The sequence below is a fragment of the Podarcis vaucheri genome (assembly GCF_965113315.1).
Source record: "Podarcis vaucheri genome assembly, chromosome: 5".
NCBI lineage: Eukaryota > Metazoa > Chordata > Lepidosauria > Squamata > Lacertidae > Podarcis > Podarcis vaucheri.
The window spans coordinates 58,018,997-58,037,444 of NC_138763.1; the positions used below are offsets into that span (position 1 = coordinate 58,018,997).

The window sequence follows — 18,448 nt, forward strand, 5'->3', positions numbered from 1 at the left end:
CCTGTAGCTGTAGGTGATGACTCTTGTATGCACGCAACCTTGAAGTTCCTCAGGGTTACATGGTATGACCTTAATGTGTTCTCTTGCCCCACTCCAAACACCAATGCAACCAAAGAGCCCAAATTCTAGAATAAACCATCACCAATTACGGTAGATTAAATCCAGTGTTTCAACATACAAGCCAATGTCAATTAAGCCAAATGAACCAAACTCCTAAAAACATATAACCAATCCATGGAAACATTTACAATCAGATGAGATCCAACAGAGAAAAAAGCAACACATGGTCTGCAGCATGAAGTGGGCAAAAAGGGGAGATTATTCCAAACCCAAAATTCTTCAAGAAAAGACAGCCACACTGCAAAAGGATAGTGGATGGGTGCTACAGAGTAGAAACAAGAGCAGCAGTGGTCAGATTCGCCTTAACTGGCCAAAGTCTATTCCTTGAGGCAGGAAAAAGAACTCCGCAAAAGTTGCGAGTTCCTGCCGTGACTCGGATTCGAACCGAGGTTGCTGCGGCCACAACGCAGAGTACTAACCACTATACGATCACGGCTGGGGTGGAAAAGCTGCCTTCAAAGAGCTTCTAGAAGGCAAGGCAAGATGACAGATCAGCCTATTGCATCTTGCTTAGAGCCTGTGTGGAGTAGGAAATAGAACTGCTAACCAGGCAGAATAGCTTAGTTGGCTAAAGCACCCTCCTTGTGAGCAGGCGATCCTGGGTTCGACTCCCAGTGGTGCCTCTGGCTTCCTCTTTTGAGGCAGGAGCAGAGTGCTCCCATTTTCTTGCCTACCAACCCCTCCCATGCTCACGGAAACACGTTCCTGTTCACACTGAAAAATATAAATCCACCTGCCTGCTGTGATTTGGATTTAAATCAATAGTCATGCATCCTCTGGAATATCCTCACTACATGGCCAGGTCTTGGTGGGCAGGATAGCGGAGAACATCTCTGTCAGTAAGGAGAGGCAATAGCAGCTGGGTCTATTGCCACAGACCAGCTGGCCAAAAGATTTCTCTGGGTGACTTTGTAAGGAACAGTAGACCTGTAGCCACACCTCGAAAAATCTGGATCTAAATGAACATCCAGACCCCACCCCACCCCCACCGCTGCTGAAAACAGCCCATCTTTGATTTTGAACTCAAGACCTTTCATATCCAGAGCCAGAATCATACATTTAGATCAGCAAGCCAGAGAGGGGACTGTTCTGCATTTCAATCAGTTGTGAAACCCACATTCAAAAGCAACTTGCCACAAACCTGGATGGCAACACCACGTCGCTCCTGTCTTGTATTCACAAATCAGCCAGATTTACAGGGTTGTATATACTGTAGCTAAACCAGATGAAATTCAATCCTGGATTTCATTCTCCCAAGAGGGGAAAATAAAATTTAAAAATATGCGAGTTCCTGCCGTGACTCGGGTTTGAACCGAGGTTGCTGCAGCCACAACACAGAGTACTAACCACTATACAATCACGGCTGGGCTGGCATGACTGCCTTCAAGCAGCTTCTAAAAACAAGGCAAGATGCCTGAAGGATAGGTCCATTGTGTCTTGGGCCACAGCCTATGTGGAACAGGGAGCAGAAGTGGAGCTGAACAGGCACCATAGCTTAGCTGGCTAAAGCAACTGCCTCGTAAGTAGGAGATCCTGGGTTCGACTCCCAGTGGTGCCTCTGGCTTCCTCTTTCAAGGCAGGAGCAGACTGCTCCTATTTTCTTGGAGGCAAGGCCACCAATCCCTGCCTTTGCTCAAGGAGGACATTTTCATCTGAGGAATGTTGGAAAGTATGTGATGTTGCAAGTTTGAGGGGGAGACTCAAGTGCTTTTTGCGGGTAAAACGTTTGGGAAGGAAGAGGGAATCACTTTAAAAAAAACCAAGAACACTCTAAACTTTATTTTCATCAAATTCTTTAAATTAACTCCTCCTAGGATCCAAGCCATTGTCCTCAGAACATTTAAATTCACAGTCAACTTATACTCCTTCTCTCTCTCTCTCTCTCTATATATATATAAAGCACCAAATTGTGATGAGTAATTAATCATTTCAAGCCTGCCCTCTTCTAAAATAACTAGGTGTAAGCTAAACTTTTGCCAGGTTCAGCTTTTATGTTGTTTTCAGCAAAAAATAAATTCCCATTATTAACCAGTATAAAAAAATACAATTAGAATAATTTTCACTCCCCCCCCCCTTTTTTTTTTTTTGAACATCACTTTTTATCAGCGCTCCCTTCCTATACAACTAAATTTCTATCTTTTCCTGCCTTCTGAAGGAAGGATTGCTGACTTTAAGAAAAATCCAGCCTGGCCTGATCTTTCAGCTTGATATGCAACTAGGCAATTCATGCGTGCAGACAGGCCCACATAGTCATTCAAGGGACTGTGCTCCTATTACTTCTCTGGACTGAGCAAATGAGTCCTAATTAGGGATGAGAGAGAAATTTGATTCAGTTTTGCATTTAAAGGTAAAACTGGCAAATTTGCACTTTCTGAAATAGAAACACAGCCGTTCTTTGAAATTCACATTTCTCTGAATTTTGCAATGCAGTTCTCCAGGCAAATAATATGTATATATTAGAGTAAAGTGTGCATAAGTATGCATATATTGATGAAAATAAATCATTCAGTGGGGGGGGGAGCTTTGCAGAAATGTGTACATTGGGAGAAATTCACAGTAAAATGCTGGTGACTTTTCTGTGCACTTAAAAAAAAGAAAGATGTAAACTGATGTGGATTGTGGATATGTGAACTTATGGTTAGAAAAATGAGAAACAGAGAGAACCCAAAATTGACAGGTCTTCTCATCCCTAGTCCTAATATATGTTGGCCACAGTAACCATGAAGCACCTGTTTCAAAAGTTAAGCAAGAACAATACAGGGCCCATGGGTACTACCACTGCCTACAGAGAATGAATCCATCCATAGGGGAAAGAGTGGGAGGAGACATTGGTCTTGCATTTGCGGTGGGGAAGGAGGGGAGTACTGAGCCAATGAGCTAGGCTTGCTGAGTCTCTCAGTGTTCCCTATTACAGAAACAACATAGTTTTGTTTTGTTTTGACTTTTCAGAGAAAAGCCACATGAAAAGTGTGGCTTTTTTCTCTCCTAAAAAGTTATAAATAGGAGGAACACTGGCCAGCATGTTGTTGTTTTTTCAAAAGTCAAATGGACAAAGTTCAGGTTGGGGAAATGCCTTGTCTTTATTCTGATGCTAGGAACTTGTATAATCTGATTTGCTTGCAGGGTGTTTACATGTCTCCCCCTTAAATCATTCACAGACCTGGCTCTATGATGAGGCAGACTGAGGCAGCTGCCTCGGGTGGCAGAAGCTGAAGGGGGGGTGACAGAGCTGTGAGTGCCTTCCCTGTATCCCTACCATAGCCTGCTGCCCTCAAGTACAGTGGGAGACACTTTCCTTTCACCAGTACTGGGGTAAGATTCAACTGCCAATCCAATTGGCTTCTGTATGTGTCTTAGGGGAGGGCACCAGCTTGCCCTTCACCTCACGTAGCATAATGTCTTGAGCTGTCCCTGACAATGTGTCACGCCACACTTTTCAATGCATTTCCCCATCACTTTTCTAACAACAAAATGCCTGTCTCTTGTAAAAGTGGATTTGTTATGCTCTAGGGCACCAGAGAGATTTAATCCACTTTAATTGCATAAAACTAAATTTCCTGGTATGCTCTTGAATCCCTCCCACAAAATACTGACAGTCCAAGGGTGGCCAACAGCTACTTATTAAAAGAACAGGCCTTATTTTCCTGCATAAGAAAACCTGCACTGACTTTTCTCCTTTGGCTCAGCTCTGTCTAAGCAAATCTGACTTATTTTTAAAATGCTCTCTGTTTGTAAGTCATCGGTTTCTATATCCTGTGGTGATACTTAACCACACTGTGGATTTTTTCCATTGCCAGTGACAATTATAGGAGCCCAAAGCCAAGTGGTGAAAAATGTTTTCGACTGCCCTTGCATCTGGCTCCCTGGCAGCCACTTCTGCCATCGACTGCGGAGCTAGCCCAGTGCCTCTGTTGCGTTTAAACTATTCAGATTAATTTTTCCCTTGGACACTATTATTTGCCTTGCCTTTCAACTGCTTTTACATGCTTTTTCTCATTTGTTAATAGGATGGCATTTCACAGGAGTTTCGTTTACAAAACAATATCTCAAGTGATCAAAAAAGGACTGGTGGCGCTTTCTCACTATGCGAATATGGAAAGGCAGAAGCTTTCCCCATCGCCTGTATGAAATGCATTTTTGGATTACTTTCTAATATTAGGCCATCTTATCTGAATTAGGTGTCTCGGAGATGTACTCCCTCAAGAAACAATCTATCTTAAATTGCCTCCCTGTGAGTTATTGAGAGATACACAGAACTAAGATGCATAACACCTTGATTTGTTTAAATTACAGGGAGGGGGAGGAGCAGTCAGAAGGACCCCAATAAAAGATTCCAACCAAATGTTAAAAAATGGTGTTACACTATCATCAGAAAGTGCCCCATCTTCATTTCTGAAGACAGCATCAAGCACAGTGTTACAGTGCTATTGTGGAAGAGGACAGCTGATTATGATTGTTTTGTTTCTATTATAATTATAATTATTTTATTATTTCTGTCCCCAAGGCCACACGGTAAATGACCACCCTCGAACAAAAGCACTTCAGAGAGAGACTGGAAAGTGAAACCTTTGACTCGCATTCCATCGAGAGGTTCAGTGTTGGCAGGTGCAGATTAAATTGGCACAATAGAATTCTATCAAACTTCATGTGTTAACTGGGTTACCAATTCCAGGCTATCTGTGATATCAGCTACAGATAGGTAGCCGTGTTGGTCTGCCATAGTCAAAATAAAAAAATTCCTTCCAGTAGCACCTTAAAGACCAACTAAGTTAGTTCTTGGTATGAGCTTTCGTGTGCATGCACACTTCTTCAGATACACAGTGTATCTGAAGAAGTGTGCATGCACACGAAAGCTCATACCAAGAACTAACTTAATTGGTCTTTAAGGTGCTACTGGAAGGAATTTTTTTATTGTGATATCAGCACAACTCTGCTGTTGCTGTTGTTAAATAGCCACTGTTAATGAGGCAATTATCACCATCTGTACACACCCACATCTCAGGATGACATTTTGCGCATCTGATGAAGTGGACTGTAGTCCAGAAAAGCTTATGCCATAATGATGATGCTAGTCTTTAAGGGGACACAAGCCTCTTTGTTATGATTTGATGAAGGTACTGCAAGCTTTTGAACTTCCATGCCAAGGAAGGATGGTAGCATGGAAGGAAAGAGAAAGAGAAAGAGAGAGAGAGAGGAGGGTTGGTGGGCTTCATTTCTGAGCAGAGGTGCTGCAGTATCTGCTCAGCGCCTGTCCTAACCTAAGCACATAGGCCATGCTGTTAGTTATGATTGCTACTATCTGCCCTGCTTGATCTGGCATATGGCCTTTTAAAAGTACAAAATATTAGAGGTTACCGCCCACACACTTCTGATGTGCTTTTCTGCTTGTGTGGTGGCACCTCGGTAAAACCACTTCTTACTGTTTGTAGCAGAGTTTTCCTCAGAAGCACAGGACAAGAACACAAAACTCCACTGGAAGACACAAAGCACTGTCAGCCTGAAAGTCAGTCCTCCTGTAATTAATCTAAATGCCTCGCTGATTATTTTAGTCTGTTTTACAGTTACTTCTCACGTTTTCAATACACTGCCTAGGGCTAGCGTAAGTTGTCCCCCATTTTTATCCTTTTTGCTCTCTCTGACATCAGAGGAGCACAATCTCATGGAAGGCGTTTATTGGGTCAGATCTCCCACTCCTTTATCTCCACCATCTCTCCTCCATCCCCCGGAATGGCCTCCCGGGGACCACCATACTATGGCCCAAATATTATGTGGGGCGAGCAGAGGAAGAGAAATCGGGCAGCTACTTCAAGTGACAGCAACACGTTGGCCATGAGCTTCCAATTAAGCTCCAGTGGCAGTCCAATGTATACATGTGACGGACATATAAATTGCATCAATCTTTTAAAGTGGCAATCCTATATTTAGTTGAGTGGGAGTAAGTACCATTGAACTCAACAGGACTTACATTTCAGAAGATTATATATAGGATTGTTCTGGAAGAGCGAAAGAGCTCAGCTGCAGTTGAGTAGCAAGTTAATTGTTTTGGCTGAAAAGAAGAAAAATTGAACCCTTTTTCCATAGGCAGACTAATCCTCTCATTACTGAGTAAGAACAGAATGAGTGTGGGTGTACAAGGGATCAAACAAGGGAGGAGAAAACTATCAGCTTTACAGCACCGTGCTGAACGAGATAACTAGTTACTAAAGCAACAAAGGCTTTGCTTGTTTTTTAAAAACACATTTTAAAAAATAAAAAATAGATAAAAAGATACAGGATTCTAGTAAACAAAGTTCTACTCAGAGTAGACTCACTGAAATTAATGAATCAAGTTAGCTGTGTCTACTCTGAGTAGGGCTAGTGTTGAATGCCAACCATGCCTTGCATTTTCTTTCTTACAAATAAAAATTGTCCATTAATACAAATTCGCACAGCAGTCATTGCTTCCTTGTGACTATGGGTTCGTCCATTCTGGTGTTTAATGTGGATAGCAAGCTTCCTATAGCACCATATTTTCTCAAACAAGGATACTCGAAAAGGATATCCTGACCGGGGGGGGGGGGCAGAGTGCAGGAAGGCAGTGATTGGGAGAACATTACACGAATAACAAAAAAATAATGGTGGTCCAGGAACCTTACTATTCAAACTGAAGATCAGCATGGATAAGGTCCTACAGCTTTAAAAAAGGTGGTCTGATTGCGGGAGGAAATAATACCTGAGTCCCTGAACATAGGTTTGTGCTGAAGTGGAGATGCAGCCTTAAAGCGCTATGGAAGTGTGAAACAAAGCGACAGGAACTATCAGAGGCAAGCCATTGTATTTGAAAAGCTTGATTGCTGGGTGATCATATTTATGCAACATTCCACAGCCCTTAAATTTCCCTTTCAGAGGCATTTCAAATTACAGCAATAGGAGAGAGGCTCTGCTCAGTAACAATTATGCTTTGGAAAGCAAAATAAAAGAAATCATTTACAAGGGTGCCGGCACAAAGACTGCACCCTTCAGGTGAGGTTGGGGTGACTGAGGGCCTTTGAAGAGCTATGCCTCTCAGCCAAATAGATTGAAAAGTATTGATGAGAAAGGCAAAACCCAGAAAAAGGCTGCCTTCGAAGACATTTGCTCTGCCTCTTCCTATTGAATGCCACATTAATCTCTCTCTGGTGTGTGGGGGGGCGTATATTTAAAAAACCAATTTTCTTACCATTTTGCTTTTAGGAAGGTTCAAGGAACAAGGAGGAACATACAACACAGAACAGTACATGTATCCCAAAGCAAACATTTATAATCCTGCCCTCCCCTTAAAAAGAAATGTAGCTATGGATTTTATTCCATCAGAAGGCTGCTTCAATGCAGTGTAAATGCATGGAGGAGACGACGGCCTCCCCCTAATAATGCAGCCAGTGAAATCATGTGCACAGCAGACCAGCACCCCATCTTCTGCACATACAGTCAATATCTGGGGGAGAAAAAGTGTATATATACAAAATCATATGCCTCTAGATAGCATGGGGACTATGTAGGACAAATTATGTTTTTCACTGCAAACAGGAACAATGTGTTGTTTCTGTGAACATGGGAGGGGTTGGTGGGTATGCCTTGCAAGAAAATGGGAGCACTCTGCTCCTGCCTCAAAAGAGGAAGCCAGAGGCACCACTGGGAGTTGAACCCAGGATCTCCTGCTCACAAGGAAGGTGCTTTAGCCAACTAAGCTATTCTGCCTGGTTAGCAGTTCTATTTCCTACTCCACACAGGCTCTAAGCAAGATGCAATAGGCTGATCTGTCATCTTGCCTTGCCTTCTAGAAGCTGTTTGAAGGCAGCTTTTCCACCCCAGCCGTGATCGTATAGTGGTTAGTACTCTGCGTTGTGGCCGCAGCAACCTCGGTTCAAATCCGAGTCATGGCAGGAACTCGGAACTTTTGCGGAGTTCTTTTCTCGCCTCAGGGGGTGGTAAAACGCTTTCTGTCGGTCCTAATGAGCTGCATGCAACTTCTGGATCCAAAAGGCTTAGCATCCAAAGCACCATTAGTAACTGCCACAGTGATCATCTACTAGAGTGGAGGTTTCGCCACTTAAACGCAGAGAGAGAGAGAGAAAGCCATTTCCGACTATGGGGAGGAGAGGGGGTTGCGGTCTAGCCCCTCCTCCCCAAGCGCGGGGGCTAACCTTGGCCCCCGCGAGAGTTGGGGGAATCCCTGGGCGTGCTCGCGACCCCGCCCGCCTATCGGCGGGCCGGGGGGAGGCGTGGCTTAAGGTATTTTAAGCCGGGCACGAACAAGGGTCCGCCCTCTTCACTCCCCCCTTGTCCGGTTCGGGACACGAGGCGTTTTCTTTACCCAAGGCCTAGCGGACCCGGTCCGCTTCTGATACATGCGGACGGATCCCGCCTTACTAGACACCAGTTCACTAGGGTTATGCGGTCGGCATTGTCGGCTTGTGGTTTCCCGGCATCAGAATTTGCTGCTCACTCCTTCCGTATTGGCGCAGCCACCACTGCGGTACATATGGGGCTCCCCACGGAGAGGATTAAAGACTTGGGGAGGTGGAAATCTAACGCGTACAAGGCCTATGTGAGAAGCAACTTGTGACTGCGTGTTACACCCCTGACCTCCGCCCACTTTTCTATTTGCCTTTCAGAACCCACGAGATTGCGCATTTGGTTGGTGGGCCACAGCATCGTGCACTGGGCCAAGTTTCATGCCTTGAGAAGCGGTCTGGGCGGCAACCTGAGTTTACATCCCAGGGTGGAGCTGGTTTGGATAGCGCGTAGAGGGATGCGCTGGAGTGAATTCAAACCAGCCGTGATGGCCAGGGCTGCGGCCGAGGGTCCGCCTAACGCCCTAGTGATTCAATTGGGGGAAAACGATCTCGCTTATCGCAAGGCGATCGATCTGAGGTGGCACATTTTTGATGATCTGACCGAGTTGGTAATTGCATACCCACATATCACAATAATTTGGTCCTCGTTGCTTGAGAGGAGGACATGGAGAGATTGCGTGAGCCCAGTAGGAGTCAACAAGGCGAGAAAGGTTTTAGAACGAGCGGTGGAACGTAGAGTGGCAGCTCTGGGCGGGTTCGTCATCAGACACCCGGGCATCCAGTTCAGCAACGAGGCCCTCTACAGAAGGGATGGCGTGCATCTGTCAGATGCAGGGAACGACCTATGGTTGGGTGATATCATAGCGGGGATTAGGTCCTGGGTTCAGGGGTTTCCATAGCAGGGCGTAGGAGTTGGTTACAGGTTTGAAGGTATTGGCGGCGAGCTTTGCTCGAGTGGCGGTTAGGCATTGGCTGGGGTTCAATTGTTATGCAAATGGATGGGGGGGGAAGGAACGCCATCACCTTCCCCCAGGAAATGGGGTAGTCCGGTACAGGACTCCGAGGGGCGTTGTCTTGTCCGAAACCTACCTAGGTAAGGGCCCCCGGCACGCCCCAAGCGGTGACACCCGTGGGATCCTAGTTGGCGTACTCCAACGGGGGCCTCCCACGGTTAGTGTTAACCCTTCCCGGACATCATGCCGGGTAGCGGATAGGAGCCAATGCCTAGGGCCAATACCTTCAATTCTCTAATCAATAAAGTTGTGGCCATTTAATGCCCATTAAACTTAAACATTGTGTCCTGTGTCTTTCTTTCTGGGGGAGGGGTTTTGACACGCAACTGCAAGCCTGGTCCACTTGCTACAAGACGACAGAAGCTAAGCAGCACATCTGCAACATTTGCTTCCTATTTCCAGGAAGGATTTCAAGAACTTGTGATTTCTTGCCAGAACACACCACCCTCCCCTCAGAAGACTTAGATACTGATAAGGACAGGGGGAGAGACAACATTGGCACAGCTATGACCCTATAGTAGTTGCTCCTCTGAATTGTGGTCAGAGCAATTGTGGTTCACATCTTAGACACAACACAAACCTGTGGCTTTTATGTATTTATGCTTCCACCTCAGGGTGTGGCAAAAGGCATTCTGCAAACCTCACTGAGCCACACCCACACCCCTAGGCCAAAACAATTATTGTACAAGTCACCACTGGGAATCAGACCACGGGTCTCCTGGGTATGAAACAGCAACTTTAGCCAGCTTAGCTGCAGCACTCCCTGTGGCAAGCCAGGCCCACAGGTGTAAAGCAGCCCCTGAAGACTAGTGGAACATCTGCCTTAATCGCAAATGAGCAGGAGGCTGTGTCCACACTTGAATTAAGGGAGCCTGTGGTCACCAAGGAAACCGGCTCTCACCATGTTGCCTCTGCCCCCGCTCTGTTTCCTGGTATAGGGGTCTGGTTCTTGTTTAGGGTATGAGTAATCCAAGGTCAAATCCTGGAGAAGCCTTGTCCACAGCAGAAAGGTTGGTTTCACCATTAGACATTGTGTTTGCAAAATGTGGGGTGTTTCTTTTGCACAGCACGCAAGCAGGCATCTCCATGGTCCTTCTGCAGCCATAGGGTGGCTGCACCGAGCACCACTGGCAACCCAAAGGAAAGCACTGTGTTCTGCCTCAAAACAAAGAAACAGAGGCACCACTGGGACTCAAACCCAGGGTCTCCTGCTTCCTAGGCAGGTGCTTTAGCCAGCTAAGCTATTGGGTCCTGCTCAGCATCTCTTTTGATCCCTGCTTGCCACAAGCTTTGAGCAAGCAACTTACAGACTGACATTTCAGCTATCTGCTTTCAGAAGACCCAGCTGCTTGAAGAGGGTCATGCCAGCCCAGCCATGATCGTACAGTGGTTAGTACTCTGCACCGGGACTGCAGTAACCTCGGTTCGAATCCGAGTCATGGCAGGAACAAGCAACTTTTTTTGGATTTCTTTTGTCACCACAGGAAGTCAGAAAAAGGCCTTCTGCAAACCCGATTGAGGTGCACCTCAAGGGCCAGGGCCACTGGTCCTTTGACTATCAAACCCAGACTCAGACTTCAGCCACCATAACTGCAGTACGTAATCCTGCAAGCCTGCCTAACAAGAGAAAGGAGTGAAGTGGTTCATTAGTAGTGTGTTCTCCTTTCTGCCAGGCAGGTTCGTGGCAAGTCCCTTTGGATGTGGGTGGCACAACCATTTGAAATACAGAACAGACCCCCAGTTGGAATGATTCTACCTTGGGATCTCAGAGAAGCTCTCATCACAACTGGCTGCTCATTTAGATTTAATTTTTGTTGGGATGGCTGCAGCTCTAATATTCTTTCACGAAATCGTCCGGGGAAACTTTTTGTCCAGCTAGTCTATGGCAACACAACCAGCTGTGAGAATGAAGGTTCCCCCTACCCCACAAAACCTGGCTGTGCATCAGTGTGGCGTTTGCCCTTCTATGTGTGTGACATCATACTGGATTCATAGGGAAAGGGTTAACCAATTGTAAAATGACTAACCAATGGGAACCCAGGGGGCAGAGTTAACTGTGTACAGTGGTACCTCGGGTTACATACGCTTCAGGTTACAGACTCCACTAACCCAGAAATAGTGCTTCAGGTTAAGAACATTGCTTCAGGTTAAGAACAGAAATCGTGCTCTGGCGGTGTGGCGGCAGCAGGAGGCCCCATTAGCTAAAGTGGTGCTTCAGGTTAAGAACAGTTTCAGGTTAAGAATGGACCTCCGGAACGAATTAAGTACTTAACCCGAGGTCCCACTGTATAAGCTTTAAGCACAGAGGTTTTTAGCGAGTTAGAGTTATTGAGGGGACAGTCTGGGGTTGGGCTAGTCTGGTGTGAGAGAGTAAGAGAATTTGTTAAGAGGAGTCAGTCAAACAGTTGAGATAATCAGTCAGAAGGTATTAGGAAGGTATAGGCCAGTAAAGAAACTAAAGTTAAGATACTGACAGGAATATTATCTGAGAAACCATAAACTTGTTAATGTTTGTAAAAGGAACTTGTGGTTTTTTTTGTTCACTTTTAACAACTGACTGGACTCAGTGTTTTACCAGAGAGTAACTGGTTGGTGGCAACGGGGAAGCGAGCACAGTGGTGGCACAGGGATCAATAGACCGTTAAAAGTCCGGGGACCCTGTGTGATCGCCATAATCAGTCACAGCAAATGGCAAGATTTACCTTTTTCACTGCACACAGGACCCACAGGGCATTTCAGTGTCACAGTGAAGAGCTGGTGGGCATACCTTACAATAATATAGGAACACCCTGGGCCCTGCTTCAAAAGAGGAAGCCAGAGGCACCACTGGGAGTCGAACCCAGGATCTCCTGCTTACAAGGCAGGTGCTTTTGCCAGCTAAGCTATGGTGCCTGTTCAGCTCCACTTCTGCTCCCTGTTCCACATAGGCTGTGGCCAAGACACAATGTACCTATCCTTCAGGCATCTTGCCTTGTTTTTAGAAGCTGCTTAAAGCTGTGCCATCCCAGCCGTGATCGTATAGTGGTTAGTACTCTGCGTTGTGGCCGCAGCAACCTCGGTTCGAACCCGAGTCACGGCAGGAACTCACAACTTTTATGGATTTCTTTTCTCAACACAGAGAGTGGCAAAAAGCCCTCAGGAAACCCCACCCAGCTGCTCCCACCTGCTGAGCCCAAAAGGGTTAGCACCCAGGCACCACTGGGTGTTGAACCCTGATCACTTGCATACTAGAGTGGAGTTTTCCTCTGCTGAACTATGCCCCCCTATACATACACACAGTGGCGTAGCGTGGGTTGTCAGCACCCGGGGCAAGGCAAGTAATTTGCGCCCCCTAACCCGTGGATTTTAGCATCCGAGTGCGAGCGCGCCCCCCCCCCATGTTGCACCCGGTGTGGTCGGCACCCTTGGCACCCCCCACGCTACGCCACTGTTCCAACGTTCAGCTTCACTGGATGCCCACGAGTTATATTGTACAGAGAGAGGGATAAAAACTTTCCTCTCTGTCCACTCTCTCCTTGCCATGCCTTAGTTTTGCAGGCTTCTCTCCTGTCGCCTCTTGCTTGCCTTTTCTCTAAACTAAAAACAAACCCAATGCTGCCACCTTTCCTCAGGGCACCGGCTCCATCCCCTTGCTTAGATTCCCTCTACCAAAGCTGAAAGCAGCCTGAAGTTCCTCCTGATCGTGAATGGGAAACAGCTGGCGAAGCCGGCGGCCTGCCAGGGAAGGGATCTCTTCCTAACCTGCTCCACGGAGCCCGTTCCTTGCAAGCGCTCCGTGTCCCTCGGATGGCAAGCGCCTTTGGAAACGCGGAGCAGGCGCTTGCCGGCGAGCAGCCCCCCCGCCCCTTCCCAAGCTAATCCTTTTAAAACCGAAAGCCCCTTAACCCGCTGGCGAGAAGCTTAGCCGGGCCTCGCCCACCCACCGGCTTCCTCTCGGAGGTTTTTGGGGAGCGCAGGGCGCGGCGAGGCCCGGCGGCGCGTCGGGGTGCAAAGGCTGCCCGTGCCGGCCAGGCGTCGGTGGCGGCGTCGGCGCTGCTGCAGCGGCTGCTCCTCCTGCGAGCAGGGAGGCGCGCGCGCGCTAGGGCGCAAGGCTGGCAGTGGCTGCGGGGAGCCCGGCGGAGGAAGGAACTTGTCCCTTCCCTCTGGACTCGCGCCCCCCCCAGATGTTGCGCCCGGTGCGGCCGGCACCCTTGGCACCCCCCACGCTACGCCACTGCATACACACAAACCTGCTCTACTTGCTACCTGAAGGCAGAAGCAACAAAGCACACATTTGTAACATCTGCTCCCTTTTGCCAAGAAGGCTTGGTAACATATTGCGTTGAACATAAAATCATAGAATTGTTGAGTTGGGCTGAAATGCAGAGGAACTTCCTGAACACCTTGTTAGTCTAGATGTATGACTCTTGCTTAAGATTTGAAAGGTCCCAGGTTCAAATCCCAAGCTAAGACTTTACATTGCTTTATTTGTTTATTTATTTATGCTGGGATGGGTGAAACTTCTGATTTTCCTTCAAAAAGAAAGTGAGTAACGTCAAATGTCCATCAGGGCCTGTCAGAGTTTTTCTCTTCTTCCTTCAGTGAGCAGCATGAGGTGCTATGAGCTCTGCTGAACCACACTCGTATGGACAGGGGGCAAAATACTAAATACCTGAGGCACCACTGGGAGTCGAACCCAGGATCTCCTGTTTACTAGACAGGTGCTTTAGCCAGCTTAGCCATGGTGCCTGATGCTGCATGCCTGGCCCACTCACTTCCAGGTAACAGGAGATGAGCATTGTGTAAGCATCATGCACTTCCTTAAAGTCCTTGGGACGGGCATGTCGGCATGATCCTATGTCTGGTCATCACTCCCAGATCTCCTGCTTTCCAGCTGCCCCTGGAGGCTAGTACTTGTTTTTAAAAGAGAAACAAGGTCAGGCTTTGGAGTATCTCATGGAATTTAGTGGCCGTGTAAGAGGAGCATTGTCAGCTTTGGGACCCACCAAATTCCAAAACAGAGTTTATCGTGCACCTTATGAATGCTTCAGGGTTTCAGATGTGTGTGGGAAGGGGGAAGAAGATATACCACCCACATCTGGCAGAATCCATCTTATCTCTATATACATGTTTTCTAAGATCAACATGCAAGTTTGGAAAATTCAAGCACAAGAGATATGCCACATCCTCCCCCTCTTCCTCCTGCTATGCAGCGGCGATTAAATTGTTGGTAGGTCAAGCACTACATGTTTGGAAAATTAATGCTTCTACCTACAAGAAGCAAATCCATACCTTCATCAGACCCCTGGAGAAAAGCATCTGTTTGGCCACTGTAGGAACCAAATGCCTCTCATCTGGCAGCTGATGAGGTTATGGATTTTCTACTTGTAGGCAGTAGTGGAGGGTGGGGTGGCGGTACTTACTTGACCTCCCAACAATTTCATCACCGCTGCTAACCAGGAGGTAGAGTGGGATGATGTGGCAGGTCTCTTGTGCATTGATTTGGTATGATCTTTATTTGGTAGGCATCCTTCCTGATATATAGATTTGTTCAGGCATCCATCTTAATGAATAAACTCAACATGGGGTTTTCTATTTGCAGGAGTGCTTAAGCTGTGTGACTCCACCTATGCTCAACTTTTATATTTGTAAATAAACCCAAATACTGCAAAAACAAAACAAAAAAGTCTAAAACCCAACATCTTAATTATCCAGTCTTTTCTGCTTCCAAAGGAAACCAAGCCCAGGGAAATGCTGTTCCTGAAACTTCTCAGCACTCGGTGGGGAACACATCACTATCTTTTGACTTCACAATGTTCTGACTTTACAGAGGTAGTAGGGTGGTTGTTTTTTTCCTAATTCTGTTTATATACACTGAAATGCTCCAGGGACGGAAGATGCACTGCTTGGATTTACCAGGGTGGTGCAGACCTGCAAGGAGTTTGGCTGCAGCTCAGAGAAGCTCCAGAGTGCTGCTGCTCAATGAAGCAAGTGGAAACATGATCAGAGCAGACTTGGGCCTAGAATACCAAAAGGGTGGTAATGCTTAATTTATAAATCTTCCAGATTGATGTAAGTAGCAGTGCATCCTCAGAAAGAAAAGTGGCTCTTACCGTATTGACCTAAGAGATATCAAGTAGCCAGGATTTCCTGCTTCCTTATCATTAAGGTTGGAAGAGGAACCAGTGTCTCACCTGTCAGGACAGGCAAAGGCACTGGGTGCACAGAGCACTCTGGCTGCCACGACCCCCACCCCAATCCCGTTCCTGGAAGCGCAGGTCATCCTGTTAATTGGACTTTGATTGGAGTAAACTACAGGCACGTGCCAGAGACAATGAGATAAGAAACTGCAAAAACAACCCAGCTACAAGGATGAAATGTTTGGATTGAGTGCAGATTTTATTCGGTGAAAGAGACGATGCGGGGAGGGGAGCCCATGGTTTGCTTAATTAAGGTTTTTCTCTACATTTTGATATGGCAACCCTCGCCCCACTCCAGAATGCAAGATTTAAAAATATCTGCACAAGTGAGGATGGAGGGAACTGGAATATAATATGGAATTTAACAAAACTGGAACTTCGTGTGAGAGAGAAAGGAACTGAGAGGGAAAGAGGGGGAAATGCTATGCTTTTAAAATATAGAGCAAAATCCTCCCTAACCTCGATTATCCACAAAGGAATGTGTTTGAGATAAGGATAAATTACCGTAACTGAGCGGCAGGGAGGAAAGGGATCTACCAGCTGTGAGAATAGAAGTTTTTGGATTAACTATCTGCAGTCTGGATTCAGACCGTTCTTCCTAGGTTGGAAAAATGGCAAAGAGGGTTTTTTTTCCCTAGAAGCCAAATAATGGGACGAAACAATGCAGTAACTTTTGGAAACTGAGGTAACAGCTTCTTCTGATACATGACGGGAACCATCAACAGTTGCAGGAATAGAGGATAAAAAACTATATATCAGGCATCCCCAACCTGCAGTCCTCCAGATGTTTTGGCCTACAACTCCCATGATCCCTAGCTAACAGGACCAATGGTCAGGGATGATGGGAATTGTAGTCCAAAATGTCTGGAGGGCCAAAGGTTGGGGATGCCTGCTATATATGGACGGGGAAACTTCATGGGGGAAATTGTCACACGTAGGAAAGAATAAGGATTACAGCTAAAGTTCCTCACTTGAAACTTTATAAATTACCTGTTATACCAACACGAATTGAAATCACAAGATTGTAGCTGTTATATAAGGGATTATTATATCTGAATGAAATGGAAATTATTAACACTTTGGAATGCATAAAAAATGTAGAAGAATGAACTTATCAACTGTAGCATGCAAGGGAGCCAGTTTAATTAATTTGTATAATTTGACATTTTAATAATTGGCATTAATAATTGCATTAATTGGATAAAATTGGTATTGTTATAATGAGGCTATTATTGGCACAATGCTGGAAAAGCAGTAAAAAAATCTATTTTTTTTACAAAAGAGATATCAAGAAGCCCTTTATTTCTCCTGATCTCTTGTGCAATTTTTTTTGTATGATCCTTGGGTCCAATGCCAAAAGAAATACATCCTTCCTGGTATATATCTTTGTTAAGGCATCCGTCTTAATGATTAAACTCAACATGAAAAACCACATCTTCCATTATTTTCATCCACACAGATAAAAATTAGCTTCAACTCTGGGACAAAGGGGAGAGTGGGGAAAACCCAACAGCAACAACAACAGACAAATCCTACTATGGATCACAACTGAGTTCTTGAGAACCTTTACTTTAGTAGCTGCTTGAACCAAACAGAGCAGCTTCCAATCCCAAGCAGTGCACTGAGTAAAGGTGAAGATTCTTGGAATATGATGTTTGCACTTGGCCTGAAAGTCAGGAAATTATTTGGTCACACCCTGCTGGGTTTCTCATAGCAGGCCCCAAGGGTTGAAGAAAACTGTGGTTATAGACCCTTCCTCTTTAAGATGGTGATGATGGGGGTGCTGAACAAGCATTGATTGTTGTTGCTTCCTGCCTCTCAAAATTATATCTTACTGCAGAGTTATTGCAGATGAATTATGTATGAGGCTGAAATCACTTTTCCAAAGTACTTGCAGCCTCTAGCAGAGCTGCAAAACAGACCAAGGTCCATCTTCAGTCTATGTGGTTATAGCATTCTGCATGGCGTTATTCCATTGAAAATGAATGTGCTTAAATCATAACTGCTGCTATCAAGTATTTGTATCTAGATCAATCTTATCTCTGCCCTTTCATTGGTTGGGGCCTGCTGAGCAGAGTGTCCACTTCTAACTGCTAGGTGAGAAGAAATCTACTGTTAGCACTATTTGGTTTCCATTTAGCTGAATCAGTCTGTCTCTATTTCCTATCCGAGACAATAAGGGACTCAGTTTGCTCAGACCTAATGGTTTATTGATCTGCTGCATGGCATATATGCCTTGTAATAAATAAGAAAAGGGGCAAAGGGTCCTTCATTTTAAATGCAAGACATGGCACTCCTTTAAAGTGTTTCTTTTGCCATCTGTATTAATTCACTGAAATTAGTCATTACCTGATTTCACGTCCCATTGATCCCAAGCGCAGACAGAACTCTCGGAGCTCAAAAAAAATTGGGAATAGTCCTGCCATTAGTATGGATAGAAGAGTTCTGTTTCGTTGCTTTATCAGCGAAAAGGTTCCTATCAAGCTCTTCTCAACACGGCTTGGGTTTTTGTGTATGCTTGAGACTGCCCTGTTCCGGGACTAATGAGGAAACGTCGCCAGCAATTCCAAATGCCTAGGATCAAAGATGGTGCAAAACGTCTACAAGTAGCTCCCTGAGAAAAGAGAATTACGACGGCCATATAATACCCAATCAGAGCCAAATAATGAGTCACACTGCTTGGGAATATTAGCATTCTACTCATTAACATGAAGAATGGACATTGATGCTATGCTAGCATGGAGCCATTTTATGTGCTGGGGAGGGGACTTTTCTTGTGGTAAGTTTGCTTTCCAGTGCCATTCTCCCTGTAGGTACCATA

General features: G+C 45.8%; 1 long non-coding RNA gene across 1 annotated transcript in view; it reads right to left on the reverse strand.

Moving 5' to 3' along the window:
• The window catches only part of LOC309532508, a 36,238-nt gene that overhangs the window by 1,240 nt on the left and 16,550 nt on the right, over positions 1-18,448 (reverse strand). The window lies entirely within an intron of this gene.